At 45.6% G+C, this 13,520-nt stretch overlaps 1 long non-coding RNA gene across 1 annotated transcript; it reads left to right on the top strand.

The window, feature by feature from the left end:
* The first annotated feature begins 490 nt into the window (after nt 1-490).
* LOC132209532 (uncharacterized) lies at nt 491-11,255 on the top strand. Its single transcript, XR_009445657.1, has 2 exons — nt 491-4,361; nt 10,091-11,255. It is a non-coding gene; the product is annotated as an uncharacterized LOC132209532 (long non-coding RNA).
* Nucleotides 11,256-13,520: the final 2,265 nt, after the last annotated feature.

Raw genomic sequence — 13,520 nt, 5'->3', positions numbered from 1 at the left:
ACTCATATTCCTCTTGGGAACCCTGCAGCCCAATGGCATCAATGTGGACTTCACCAGCTTCAAAATCTCCCCTTCCCCCACCTCATCCCACAACTAGCCCAGTTCGCCCCCTCCCCCCACTGCATCACACAACCAGCCCAGCGCATCCCCTTCCCCCACTCCCCAGCCTGTCTCTGCCTCCCTAAGCTGTTCTTCCTCTCACCCATCCCTTCCTCCCACCTCAAGCCACACCTCCATTTCCTACCTACTAACCTCATCTCACCTCCTTGACCTGTCCGTCTTCCCTGGACTGACCTATCCCCTCCCTACCTCCCCACCTATACTCTCCTCTCCACCTGTCTTCTTTTCTCTCCATCTTCGGTCCGCCTCCCCCTCTCTCCCTATTTATTCCAGTTCCCTCCCCCCATCCCCCTCTCTGATGAAGGGTCTAGGCCCGAAACTTCAGCTTTTGTGCTCCTGAGATGCTGCTTGGCCTGTTGTGTTCATCCAGCCTCACATTTTATTATCTTGGATTCTCCAGCATCTGCAGTTCCCATTATCTCTGATACAGCGTTCAGTTTTTCTGTGCTTGGCAATACTTGTTCTTGTCACTCGTTATGCCCGAGTAAGCCAGGCTTGTTTTTTTGAATTCAGTTTAGGCCAGACCAATTGTCAATTCATCAAACTGCAATTCAATGGAATTGCTACACTACCAAAGTAGGCCATTCAGCTCATTGAGCCCACATGACTCTCTGAACAGCATCCCACCCAGCCCTAACCCTGTTCCCTTATCCTGTAATTCTGCAATTCCGATGCCTAATCCACCTAACCGACACATCTCTGGACACCATGGGCAACTTAGCCTGACTAACCCACCTAACCTGCACATCTTTGGACTGTGGGAGGAAACCAGATTACCCAGAGGAAACTCACGCAGAACACGCAAACTCCACATGGACAGTCGCCTGAGGGTGGAATCGAATCCACATCTCAGGTGCTGTGAGGCAGCAGTATTAACCATTAAGCCAAGTGCTTCAACATATCGTGTAAATTGCCTTGTAGGTTCATCCCATGTGTCACCGCGCTTTCAAAATAAACCCTACAGTCAGGTAATTCAGATGTGACTTGATTCATTAGTGTTTGGAAATTGGCCGGGACATTTGTTAAACCCAGATGGCACGGTTCAACATTGATATCACCCATTTGCGCTTACAAAGGTCGATATTTGAGGAGCCTTTTGTGTTAATGGCTAAAACCGCTTGTTCAGGAACCATTCAGGTCGTGTTCCTATGCTGAGCTCTCCTGAGCCCTCAACAACTGATGCCAATTAAAAGGACTTTCAAAAGATTGTCACTGAGAAAGATTTCCCTGAGGAAACTCAGGTAGTGCCGTTTTCTTTTGGAATTCACCCTCTCCGCTCAAGTAAGTCATTGCTCCAAATCAAACTCACAATGTGTCCCAGTAATTTGATTCTAAAACTGCAAATATTTTCTGAGACAGTTTCCTTGGTCTCAAGCAACATATTCTCCCATTTCATTTCACACTACAAAAAAATGCTAAAGTCGTCTTTATATTTTAGGACAGTTCTCTCAATTGGTGTTTTTGGTGATAGTTTAGTTTTCTCATGTGATAACACAATTTAGCTTCTCGACTAAGAATTATAAAGAGTTGAAATACACAGCCATCCAATGGATTGGAATAAAGGTTAATGGAACGGGTCTGCAGGAAGCAGAGGAGATCGGATTGAAAATTCTTCTCATTTATGCAGTTTTTCACAACACTGAAGGTACATTATGTATTCCTTTACATTACAACAGAATGTAAAACGATCCTTTACTCACTAACGTGCTTGAAACCTTCTACACAGTCTGGCACATTGCCAATGTGAATCCCAGAGGGTTGCTTGATCACATTGTCAATTCGGATAGAATTTTGATAAGCATGGATTCTGTAGACTTACAATCTGGGAAGCAGGAGGATTATTTCAAACCCAGTGAGCAGAATCTGGTCGGGGAGTCTGATTGATGTGGCCGTGGGGTGAGAAGCCCCATAAAACCAATCATCATGCGAGCAAGCAACTATCTATATTGATTATGCTTTTGCCAAATTGCTGGGCAGCAGTGAGGTGCCAATTAAAACGGGATTGCTAGATGCCTTACTAATGCAACTCACATCTGCACCACTTACCATGACCAGCATCTTCTCTGGTGAACACACATGGCATGTGCAGAGACAAAATGGTCATGTTTAGTGGAGCGGTCTTCAGTGCAGTCCATAGAGCACTCACCAATTAAGAGCCCTGGCACAGTGAATCGGGGCACCCTCGGACACCAGTCCAGGAGACTGACCATGGTCAGTGACCTGCTCAGGGAGCTCTCAGTCGGGATGGCCAGTGCCTCTGTAGTCCAGGGAGTGGGTCAATCAATTAGTCAGTGCAGAGGCGTGGTGGGTTGGTTAGTGATTCGGAGGGTGGTGGACATTTCCCTCATTCTTGGCAAGGTAATTGAGATGAAACATTGGGCAGGATGTCTGCCTCCCTCTAAATCACAAATAATTGGGAAATATTTATCCTGTTAGTAAGGGATCAATGGTTATGGCGAGAAGGCAGGAGAATGGGGTTGAGAAGCTTGTCAGCAACGATTGAACGGTGGAGCAGACTAGATGGGCTGAATGGTCTAAATCTGCCCCAGTGTCTCATGGGTCCAGCTACCTCAGCAACTATGGTCTCAGTTCAAGCGTCCTGACTAAAGAACCAATTAATGCCTTTCAGTTGTCAATTTGTGGCCATTTAAGAGCCTTAAGCTGCCAAATGCCTGATGTGAGAAATGTGGCAGCCTTCCCGATAGTTATTAACGGGCTATCTGCTGGTCAGGTTAGGTCTTGCTGTGCCCCAATCTGGGGCCAATCGCAGGCACACATAGTGTCAAGCGAGTTGGCACTGCAAACTACCACCAGGCCCTGGTCCCACCACCTTCCCTCATGTCCCTCTGCCTTCAATCATCCCCAAAGATATCACTCCCTGTTTGCCTGATCACTGCCAGCAGATTGATCCCTCAGTGGGTCAATGCCTCTGATTGTCTGACAGGTTCAAACGGGGTAGGGCATCTCTGCCCTGATATCTGATTGGCAGAGAGGCAGGTGGATGGCTGTTTTAGGATTTTGCTGAGTGGGTTTTTCCACTTTTGTCTCACTCACCGCACTCCAAACCACAACCCCACACCCCATCTCCCACCCTCCCACACTTGGATAATCTGATCGTCAGCTGTGTTTCTGGACTCAACATTGTACAAAGGAGTCCAGGGCCCTGGAGAGATTTACTGGGTTTATACCAGTAAAGCTGGGCCTCTGTGACGTGGATAGACTGCAGAAGTTGGGGATATTCGCATCAGAGCAGAAGGGATTAACAAGTCATTTGGGACCACTCTTCAAAACCATGAAGGGTAAAGGAGGGGAAACTGTGGCCGAGATGGTAATGATGAGAGTGTGTTAATTTGAGCCACTGGATGAATGTGCAGTTGTCAAGGGGGCTGGTCAGCTCAGCTAGTTGGACAGCTGGCTTGTGGTGCAAACTAATGCCAATGGCATAGGTCAAGTTCTGCATCAGCTGAGGTCACCAAGAAGGGAAACCTTCTCAAACTCACCCCTTACATGGGGTGTAGTGACCCTCACATCGAACCGCCACCAATTTCCTCTCTCTCTCTGTCTCTCTCTCTCTCTTTCACGAGAGAGCAACCCTATCTATGGCCTGGTTAGCACCCCTCCAGCACTGTAATCTGGAAAGTACTGTCTGAAATGGTGATAGAAGCAAATTCAGTCCCAACATTCGAAAGATAAAAGTTCCCACGAGGAGGGAAAACCTGCGGGTAGGGGTGAAAGGAGCAGGTCAGTGTAATGACCAAAGTGCCAATGCAGGGGCAGTACACAGGCTACAACGGGTCAAGAGGACAGCTGACCACCACCTTCTCAAGAGCAACTCGGGAGAGGGCAATAAATGCTGACCCAGTCAATGACTCCCGTGCCCTACCAGTGTGCAATCAAATAAAAAGCCTCCCCTAACGCTGTGTCACCCTGTGAGGATGTTGTGCAGTCAGGTCCATCAGTGTTTACCCCATTTCAGCAAAGTCACCCTGTCCCCATCAACTTCAACCTCTGACTCACTGTAACTAATGCCTTCAACGATCTCCGAGTAAAATGTTTTTTATTTACAGAAACAATTGTTCCTGTCACTGTCCTTGGGGAATTAGCGGATACATCGAAAATGGAATAATTTTACAGAGCCATGATGTTTTTGTGAATGTAGTTCCTCAAGTCAAGAGTTTTCCTGCACCTACAGATCCAAAGGTTAAACCTGGAAACATATCTGCTGGTTGGTACTTTGTCAGGTGAGTCTAGTTGCCGAGAGACTGTCGAACCCAGCAGAGGACCCCTCTGTTGAGGTGGTAGTGTCCAAACCTTAGGCCACACTTCACATCCCACCGACACCAGAGATATGTGAGAATGTATGGAAGCAGGCTGATGACGGGTAAACAGAATAACTCAGCAGCTCTGCTCGCGTCTGTGGAGAGAGTAAGCTCACACTTTGAGTCTGGTATGACCCTTCAGTTAATAAGTGAAGTCGGATTAAGGGAGCAAAGCAAGGAACCTCAAAACAGAGAGAATGTGCACACATAATAAATTGGGAATGAGGCTGGGGAGTTACAAATGCAGGTTATAATGTGGAATTGTGATGTTGTAGCAGTGATAGAGATCAGGCTCAAGGCAGAGCAAGGCTGGGTGTTAAATAAGTTGTTCAGGAATAGGAAGGAAAGAAGAAGAGGTAGCGGTGTGGCGTCTGTACTGGAAGGGCGTGGCGAGGGGAGCGGCAAGTTCATGAGCACAAGTCTTCAGTACCACTGCTTGGGTGTTGTCAGGGAGCATAGCCTTTGCAGTATCCAGTGCCTCCTGACCATTTCTTGATATCACGAGGGTGGAATCACATTGGCTGAAGACGAGCATCTGTAATGCTGGGGAGATCTGGAGGAGGCCCAGATGGATCATCCACTCAGCGCTTCTGGCTGAAGATCGCTGCACATGCTTCAGCCTTATCTTGCGCATTCATGCGCTGGTCTCTCCCATCACTGATATTAGTGCAGCCTCCTCCTCCAGTGAGTTGTTTAATTGTCCACCGCCACTCACAACTGGATTGGGCAGCACTGTCAAACGTAGATCCAGTCCTTTAGCTGAGGGATCCCTTAACTCTGCCTATCACTTGCTGCTTATGATGCTTACCATGCAAATAGCCCTGATTTGTAGCTTCGCCATGTTGACACTTCATCTTCAGGTGTGCCTGGTGCAGCTCCTGGCATGTCCTCCTGCACACTCTCCATTGAGCCAGGGTTAGTCTTAATCAAAAGATAAGTCATGATGGGAGAGCTCAAAGTTGTGCTGTATTCCTCCTGCTCTATGTGGGAAGCCAAGCACATTTCCAAAGCCCAGGGCCAGGATGTGTGCAGGAAGTGTTTCCAAATGCAGTTCCTGGAAGACCAGGCTTCGGAACAGGAGTGGCAGCTGGAGAGACTGTGGATCATCTGTGAGGCTGAGAGTATTGTAGAAAGCACATACAGGGAGATGGTCACACAGCAGGCTCAGGTTCCCCAGGCAGGAAGGGAATGGGTGACCACCAGGCACAGTAAGGTGGTAAGGCAGGCAGGGCAGGAACACCCTGTGATGATTCCCTGCAAAACTGGTGTACCACTTTGGATATTGTTGGTGCGGCTTGGGAGAGTGAGGGAGTGGTAGGTGGGGCGGTGGGGGATGGTGGGGATAGCCTCTCAGGGACAACCAGTAACAGCCAAATTTGTTTCACCGTGGTTGACAGTATTGCACAGGAGACGAGGAGAAAGTGTGAGAATTTGATAGCTATTGGGGAATCAATTGTGTGGGAAATAGATGGATGTGACTGCGGCAACAAATGAGATGTCAGGATTGCATGTTGCCTGCCTAGTGTTTGGGTCAAGGATATCTCAGAGTGACACAGGACATCCTCTGGGGTTGGGGAGTACTCATGGTACACACTGCTTGCAATAAAATAGGTTTTCAAAAAAAAGGATGAGGCCTTAAAAGCAGAATATAGGGAGTTTGGAAACCAGTTGAAAGTGTGTCTTTAAAGACAGTGATCTCGCGATGACTACCAGTTCCACATGCCAGCCAGAGCAGAAAGTACGGGACATTGTCATTGAATACTTTGCTGGAAAGATGGTGCAAGGGGAGGGTTTCAGACTCCTGGGACTTTGGGACTGCTTCTGGAGAAGTGGAACTGGTATGAACTGGGTGGGTTACACACCGGTCAGTGATCTCAGCTCCAGGACATCTCCGCAGGAGTTCCTCAGGGTAGGATCCTCGGCCCAACTATTTTCATCTGCTTCATCAGTGACCGCACCCCCTTCACACTATAAAGTCAGAAGTGGGGATGTTCACTGATAATTCCACAATTCGAACACCACAGGCAACTCCTCAGATCCTGAAGCAGTCCGTGTCCAAATGCAGCAAGACCTGGGCAGTATCCCAGAGATTACTACCTTTGAGCTTCTATTTTCTTTAATCTTCTTCCAAACCTCTCATATTCATTGTGTAAAGCCTTAAGCTTTTTCCTAACTATGTCGTTCCTACCTATAACTACAGTAACTCCTGGTTTCTCACTCTCCCTTTTAACAACATGCTTCAAACATTTTGAGACATCCGCAGTCCGGGCACCAGGAAAGCAAATCCTAGATTCACATTCACTGCCTCTGAATCTCTTGTCTATGTCCTTGCCAGGAGAGTCCCCTATAACAATTATTCTTCTACATTTTGTCATCTCTGCCTACCATAAGATTCATTCGTAGCGCCCCAGATCTGACTGTCTCTTCTTTTCCCTCAGAGAGACTTCCCTCTTCACCAGTACTCGAAAAGTGATATCTGTTTGAGAGATGAACGGCCACAGGAGGTTTCTGAGATGCCTTTTCACCTGCACTGATACTCACCGATCTACCTGATTGATCCTGCTGTGTAATCACGTCCCTAAATACACTGGCCATCTATCTCTGTGTCTCTTAAATGCCCTCGATGATATGAAGCCGAAAAGGATACAGCTTACAATGCTAACATATGTATACAAGAAACGTTCCCTGTCCAAATTATTAAAATCAAGCATTCAAAAATAAGAAAATAAAAATTCAAAGAAATCTTCAAATCAACCATTTAGTTTCACAGTAAAAGTTTATAAATGACTCCTCATCGAGAGACAAGCAGACAGCTTTCAATCTTCTCTGACATAAAAACTCACTCCAGAACTGTCCACACAAGGGCTTTGTTCAAAAGCTCTCTGAAAGCAACTCCATTTAAATCAAAAAACACTAGCCTCCACCATTCGAAACAAAATCTCTTCAGCAATATTGGAAAAATACTGTCTTCCACGTGCTTCATTTTAGAGAAAAAAAACATTTATGTGGAGGCCTTTAAGAAAGGTACATTAACGCATCTCCATTTGAAAAATGTCATGCTTTTTTTGCATTTTTGGTTGTACAGGAATCAAAAATGAATCAAACAAAACATCTTAAATGACTGAAATGTAACAACTAGTAAGAAATCTAGCAGTAAGTCCAGAAAGAAGCTTGTAGTCTGATGACCAGCTGCGAGATCCATGCTACGCTCAGTCCATCATTTTAGGATCCAGGACAAAGCAGTCGACTTGTTTAGCATCACATCCACAAGCATTCACTACGTCCGCCACTGACTCACGATAGCAGCAATGTGTACACTCCACAAATTGCACTGCAGGAATTCACTGAGAACCCTTAGACAGCAAAGAAAAACAAAGAGCTTGAAGGCTGGAAACATGTACCAGCAACCCAAACTTTGGGTCCCCTCTGTGGATGACACCTTTGTCATCACTAAACAAAACAAATTAGAGGAAACCTTCAAGACCATCAATAATACCCTTTACTGGCATAACATTCACAAAAGAGGAGGAGAACAACAACAAGCTGCCATTCCTAGATGTCACAGGAGAGCGAACAGTCAATGGGGAACTTCAAACCAGCGTCTACAGGAAAACAACACATACGGACCAAATACTGAACTACAGGAGCAACCATCCCAACACCCACAAACGAAGCTGCATTAGAACATTATTCCAATGAGCCACCACACACTGCAGCACAGAGGAACTACGCAGAGCAGAGGAAAATCACCTATACAGCGTATTCAAAAAGAATGGGTACCCTATGAACACAGTCCGCCGATTTCTCAGCAATAAACCGAAACCAACAGACAAAACGGGCTCAGAAACCATAACCACTCTCCCCTACATCAAAGACATTTCCGAAATGACTGCCAGACTACTCGGACCTCTTGGCATCAGGGTAGCCCACAAACCCACCAACACACTAAAACAGCAGCTAATGAGCTTAAAAGACCCTGTACAGACAACAAATAAAACAAACGTCATCTACAAAATACCTTGCAAGAACTGTGACAAACACTACATTGGACAAACTGGCAGAAAGCTAGCCACCAGGATACATGAACATCAACTAGCCACAAAACGACATGACCCACTATCACTCGTATCCTTACATACAGATGAGGAAGGACACCACTTTGATTGGGACAACACATCCATCCTAGGACAAGCCAAACAGAGACATGCACGAGAATTCCTAGAAGCATGGCATTCCAACCGGAACTCCATCAACAAACACATTGATTTGGAGCCAATCTACCATCCCCTGAGAAAAAGAACAGGAAATGACATCACCAACGCAGGAAATGACATCACCAACCCAAGGAAACCTAACCAGATAAATAGAAAGCGGGACATAACACCAGCGCTTCATCGGAGGCTCACTGATGATGTTACCTAGAATGGTGACGAAATGTCTGAAAACGAACCTTCCAGCTCAGCGAGCAAACTGACATTCACATGTACCAGAAACAAGAAGTGCTGGAGAAACTCAGCAGGACTGACAGCATCTGTGAAGAAATAATCCGTGATGAGGGGTAACTGGAGTTGAAATGTTAACTCTGGTTTTCCCTCCATAGATGTTGCCAGACCTGCTGAGTTTCTCCAGCACTTCCTGTTTATGCTCCTTAGCACCTTCCAAACCCATGACCCCTCTCACCTAGAAGGACAAGGGCAGCAGATACATGGGACCACCAGCACCTGCAAGTTCCCTCCCAAGCCACTCACCATCCTGAATTAGAAATGTGGCACTGTTCTTTCAGATTTTCGTGATCACTTTTCTGGAACACCCTTCCGAGCGGGATTGTGTGATCCTACACCAAATAGACAGATGTAGTCTAGGAGGGCAGCAAATTGAAACCTTCACAAGGGGCAATTAGGGATGAGTACTAAATACTCCTGTCGCTGATGATACACAAGGCCTATGAATAAAGATTTTTCAAAATCTTCCTTCAAAAGCTGTTCCCTCACATTAATGGACCATTAGTCAGTGGGAACTGCTTTTCCTTGTTGACCTTAACTAACTCATGTCATAATCTGGTCCAGCTCCAACCAACGTCCACGGATAAACTTGCCCAGCTTCTCCAACCTGAACCTGCTGCTAAAATCTCCCATCCCTTGAGCCATTCCAGTAAGACGCCTGTGCACCCTTACAAGGACCCACACATCTTTCCTAAAGTGGGGGTGATCATCACCTCACACAGTTCTCAAGCTGTGACCGAAACAGTGGCTAACAAAGGCTCAGCATGGCTTCCCTCCATTTGTACTCAATATCTCTAGTTGTGAAGCTCAATGTTCCCCAAGCTTTCTCAATGTGTGCTGCTTCCTTCAATGATCAGTGCTCCTCAGATCCCGCTGTTCCCGCACACTCTTCAGAACTGTGCCATTCAGTCTGGAATGATACCCAACATCCCTTCCCCCTCACCTCACTCTGTCCGAAATCCCACCTGCCATGTACCTGCCCGTTCTGCTCGGTTATCGATTACATTATCAGCGCTGGGACTGAGCTGGTGGGGTGTCCTCGGTGTCCCGAATAATCTCTTCATCGTGCCCAGTTAATCTACGCTCAACCAGGCAGGTTTTGTCATGAGGAATGTGAATTAAATGTCTGTGTTCATAATCCTGTTGCAGGGCAGTGGATGGGAAACTGGAAGATAAACAATATGAAGAACATGTGCTTGAATTCCTGAGGGACTTGGAAGAGGACAACCAACCCTTTGAGCCAAGATTTTTTGCTCTTAATTTCTACAGCAGAAGTGGGCTAATGGAAATAGCTTTTGCTAAAACTTCCAAATGATTTCTTTTCTGTGACATTCTGTTACCTTTACAGACGTATAAAAGTAAAATGTGCTTCGCTCTGTCTTAAACTACTTTAATCATGTGTGAAGTACATATCGGCTTTAACCTGGAGGAGGGTGCATTATTGTGGTCTCCTTATCCAAGAACGGAATTGCTTACTGTTGGGATTTGGCGTCTGTGTGGAAAGTTCTTGGCAGGGAATAACCTTTTGGTGAGAGGGAAACATTAAACACAAACCAAAAAGAAAGATTGTGCAACAAAGGTTGCGTTTAAGACGAAACATTCACTTGTTGAGGCTTACCACAGTACACAGACTTTCAGGGCAGAACGGTTTTTCTTGCTATCCATTCGTGAATACCTGACATTCTTTGAACTTGATCTGTTGTCTCAGAAAGTACTTTGATGTTTTCGCTTCAGTCAGTTTAATTTGATCATGCACACAAAACTCCCTTGCATCTTCAACACTTCAACTTTAATTTCTCAGTCTACTTCAACTCTTGTCACCACAGCTATTTTCTGAAAGCCTCTCTACAGCCAATGCTTAACACACAGTTCGAAGAACCTTGTGAAACAGATTCCTTTCTTTCACATTTTCCGAAGGCAGTTTCCTTGATCCTGAACAGAGGGCTTTAACACAGATCTAATACACACAATCTGAATTTCTCATGGAATATCCATAGCCCATCTGTGCATCCCTTATCGAAAATCTCTGAGTCTATGACAATGAACCATCAACTGATAATGCTCCTGCTCAAGTGCTCCTATTAACTCCTACCTTTCTCTCTCAGCAGGAGCTCCTCACAGCCACAATATAGGCAGACTGAATGTGTGATTGAAGAACTGACTGATTCCAAGATCATTCCTGTTACAGGGGGTTTATTCACATGTATCCCATGTGGAGGGAAGAAGCCATTATCTTCGAGCCAGTGTTTGTCTGTGTTTTTCTAATTGCTGGGAATATTTCTCGCTGTGAAATAAAGAGGGTGATGAATCACAACACACAGACTCATGTTCAATTTTTACTCTGAGGGAAATCCAGGTCTCTCATCCCGTCCCAGCTTTAATATGAGATACAGTCTTCCACATTTCAGTGAAATCACTCCGTGGAAATACTGATGATTAAAAGTAATGGTCTTCCATTTCAGACAATAATCCTGCATTAATGGAGGGTATTTGGCCCACTGTCTACCCGATCCATGGGGAAAACTGGCCTTGGGAGGTATAAAGTCAAGGAGTTACAGATGTGGCTAAAAGATTGATGTGTGGATAATGGCTTTCAGTTTCATAACAGTCCAGGCGCACTCTCACTAATAACTTGTACAGGTGCAACACTTCTTCACAACTTTTATATTGCATTTCTTCAGTAATAATTGCCAAAAATTCCATTTGCTTTAGCTGCACACTAGTTTCTGTAAATGATGCATAAGGATGTCCAGACCCCTTTGGCACCAAAGCACTCTGAAGGTTTCTCTCCATTTGACACTGTCACCTTTCTATTCCTTTGTTCAAAATGAGGAATTTCACACCTATCCAGGTTAAACTCCCAAATTTCAATCATTCATTTGTACATTTCTAATTTCTTCATTGCAACTTACTTTCCCACCTATTGTAGCTTCACCTTAAGTTCATGATCCTATTGAATGGGAGAGCAGGCTCGACGGGCTGAACAGCCCACTCCTGTTCCTATTTCTCATGGTCTTGTTATAAAAGTGCAGAGTTATACCTGGGCCCCTCAGGCAAGTGGCGATGATGATGCTCAGCATTGTTGGTACGTGATAGAATAACTGGGGTAGATAGAAATGATCTGGAACTGGAAGGTGAAGAATCCAAACAGGTGGAAGTAATAAATAAAACTGTGGGAAGACACTGGGAACAGTGATATCACAGTATCGCTACAGTGTGGAAGCAGGCCATTTGGCCCATTGAGTCCACACTGACCCTCCAGGGGGGCAATCCATCCAGATCCACTCCCCACACTACTCATGAAATCCTCCATTTATCATGGCTATTCCACCTCGCCTGCACACCCTGGGCACTATGGGACAATTTAACATGGCCAATCCACCGAACCTGCTCATCTTTGGACTGTGGGAGGAACACAGAGCATCCTGAGGAAACCCAGGCAGACATGGGGAGAATGTGCAAACTCCACACAGAGAGTCCACCAAAGGTGAAATTGAACATGGTTCCCTGTCGCTGTTACCCACTGGACGACATACTGCCCATCGTAGTCTACGTACCTCCAATAAGAGACAATCTAACCATCGTCCTTTGAATTTCAATGTTGTCCCATCACTGAATCCCCCACTATCAACATCCGGGGGATACCATTGACTAGAACCTAAACTGGACTAGTCATATTCAGACGATGTCTACAAAAGCGAGTCAGAAGCTAGGAACACTGCAGCATGTAGCTCACCTCCTGACTTCCCAAAGTCTGTTGAAGGTACATGTCAGAAGTGTCATGGATTATTCCCTAAAATGTGCTCTAGAAACTCACCAAATCTTCTCAGAGTGAATCTTTCAAACCCCCCCACCACTTCCATCTAGACAGACAAGGACAGCAGATACAGGGGATTTCCACCACCTGCAAGTTCCCCTCTGAGCCTCTCACCAGCCTGACTTTGTTTCAGTTAAATGGATTTAGTCCAGCCTGAAGCTTCACCTTCAATCCATATGAAACACACTTCACCTGGATACTGTAAAAGTGGCCTCTTGGTTTGGCTGATAAAAATCATCGACTTGTCACTGTAGCAAGCCTTACGAAAAGGAAAAATGTGACCCGCAATGGGAAATGGCTGACACAGCATGAGATCCAGTGGGCAACCCATCTTCGAACCCTTGACTCAAAGCCCAGAGTTCATTTGCGATGGACGGTCTGTGCGTTTGTCACTGAGAAGAAGCAGTAAAACTCCATTGTTATATTTTCCTTCTGTGTCCAAATTGTTTAAATGTGTCCCCTCTGGCCATGACGGCTGATTAACTGTTGTCGTCAATGATCTGTCTTTCTTTGAGCAATTTAATGCTGTGCTTTCAGAAGATATCGTTTCTTTGTGAAACAGGATAAACAGTTTCTCTTGCCCAATGCCTCTATCACTCAACTGTCTTGGCTGGTCTCATTCGAGTCCTGTTGTTGTGAACTGCTTCCAATGGAACCAGTTCAGGTTTCTTTCAATAGTTTGGAGTTTTGCTTCATTTGGCCAATCTCCTTCCAGGCATCGTTCAGAATCGTCTCTGACCATCCAATTTATGTTACAAACAA

The sequence above is a fragment of the Stegostoma tigrinum genome, chromosome 4, assembly GCF_030684315.1.
Source record: "Stegostoma tigrinum isolate sSteTig4 chromosome 4, sSteTig4.hap1, whole genome shotgun sequence".
Taxonomy (NCBI): Eukaryota; Metazoa; Chordata; class Chondrichthyes; order Orectolobiformes; family Stegostomatidae; genus Stegostoma; species Stegostoma tigrinum.
This window is presented reverse-complemented; position numbering and strand designations above follow the sequence as displayed.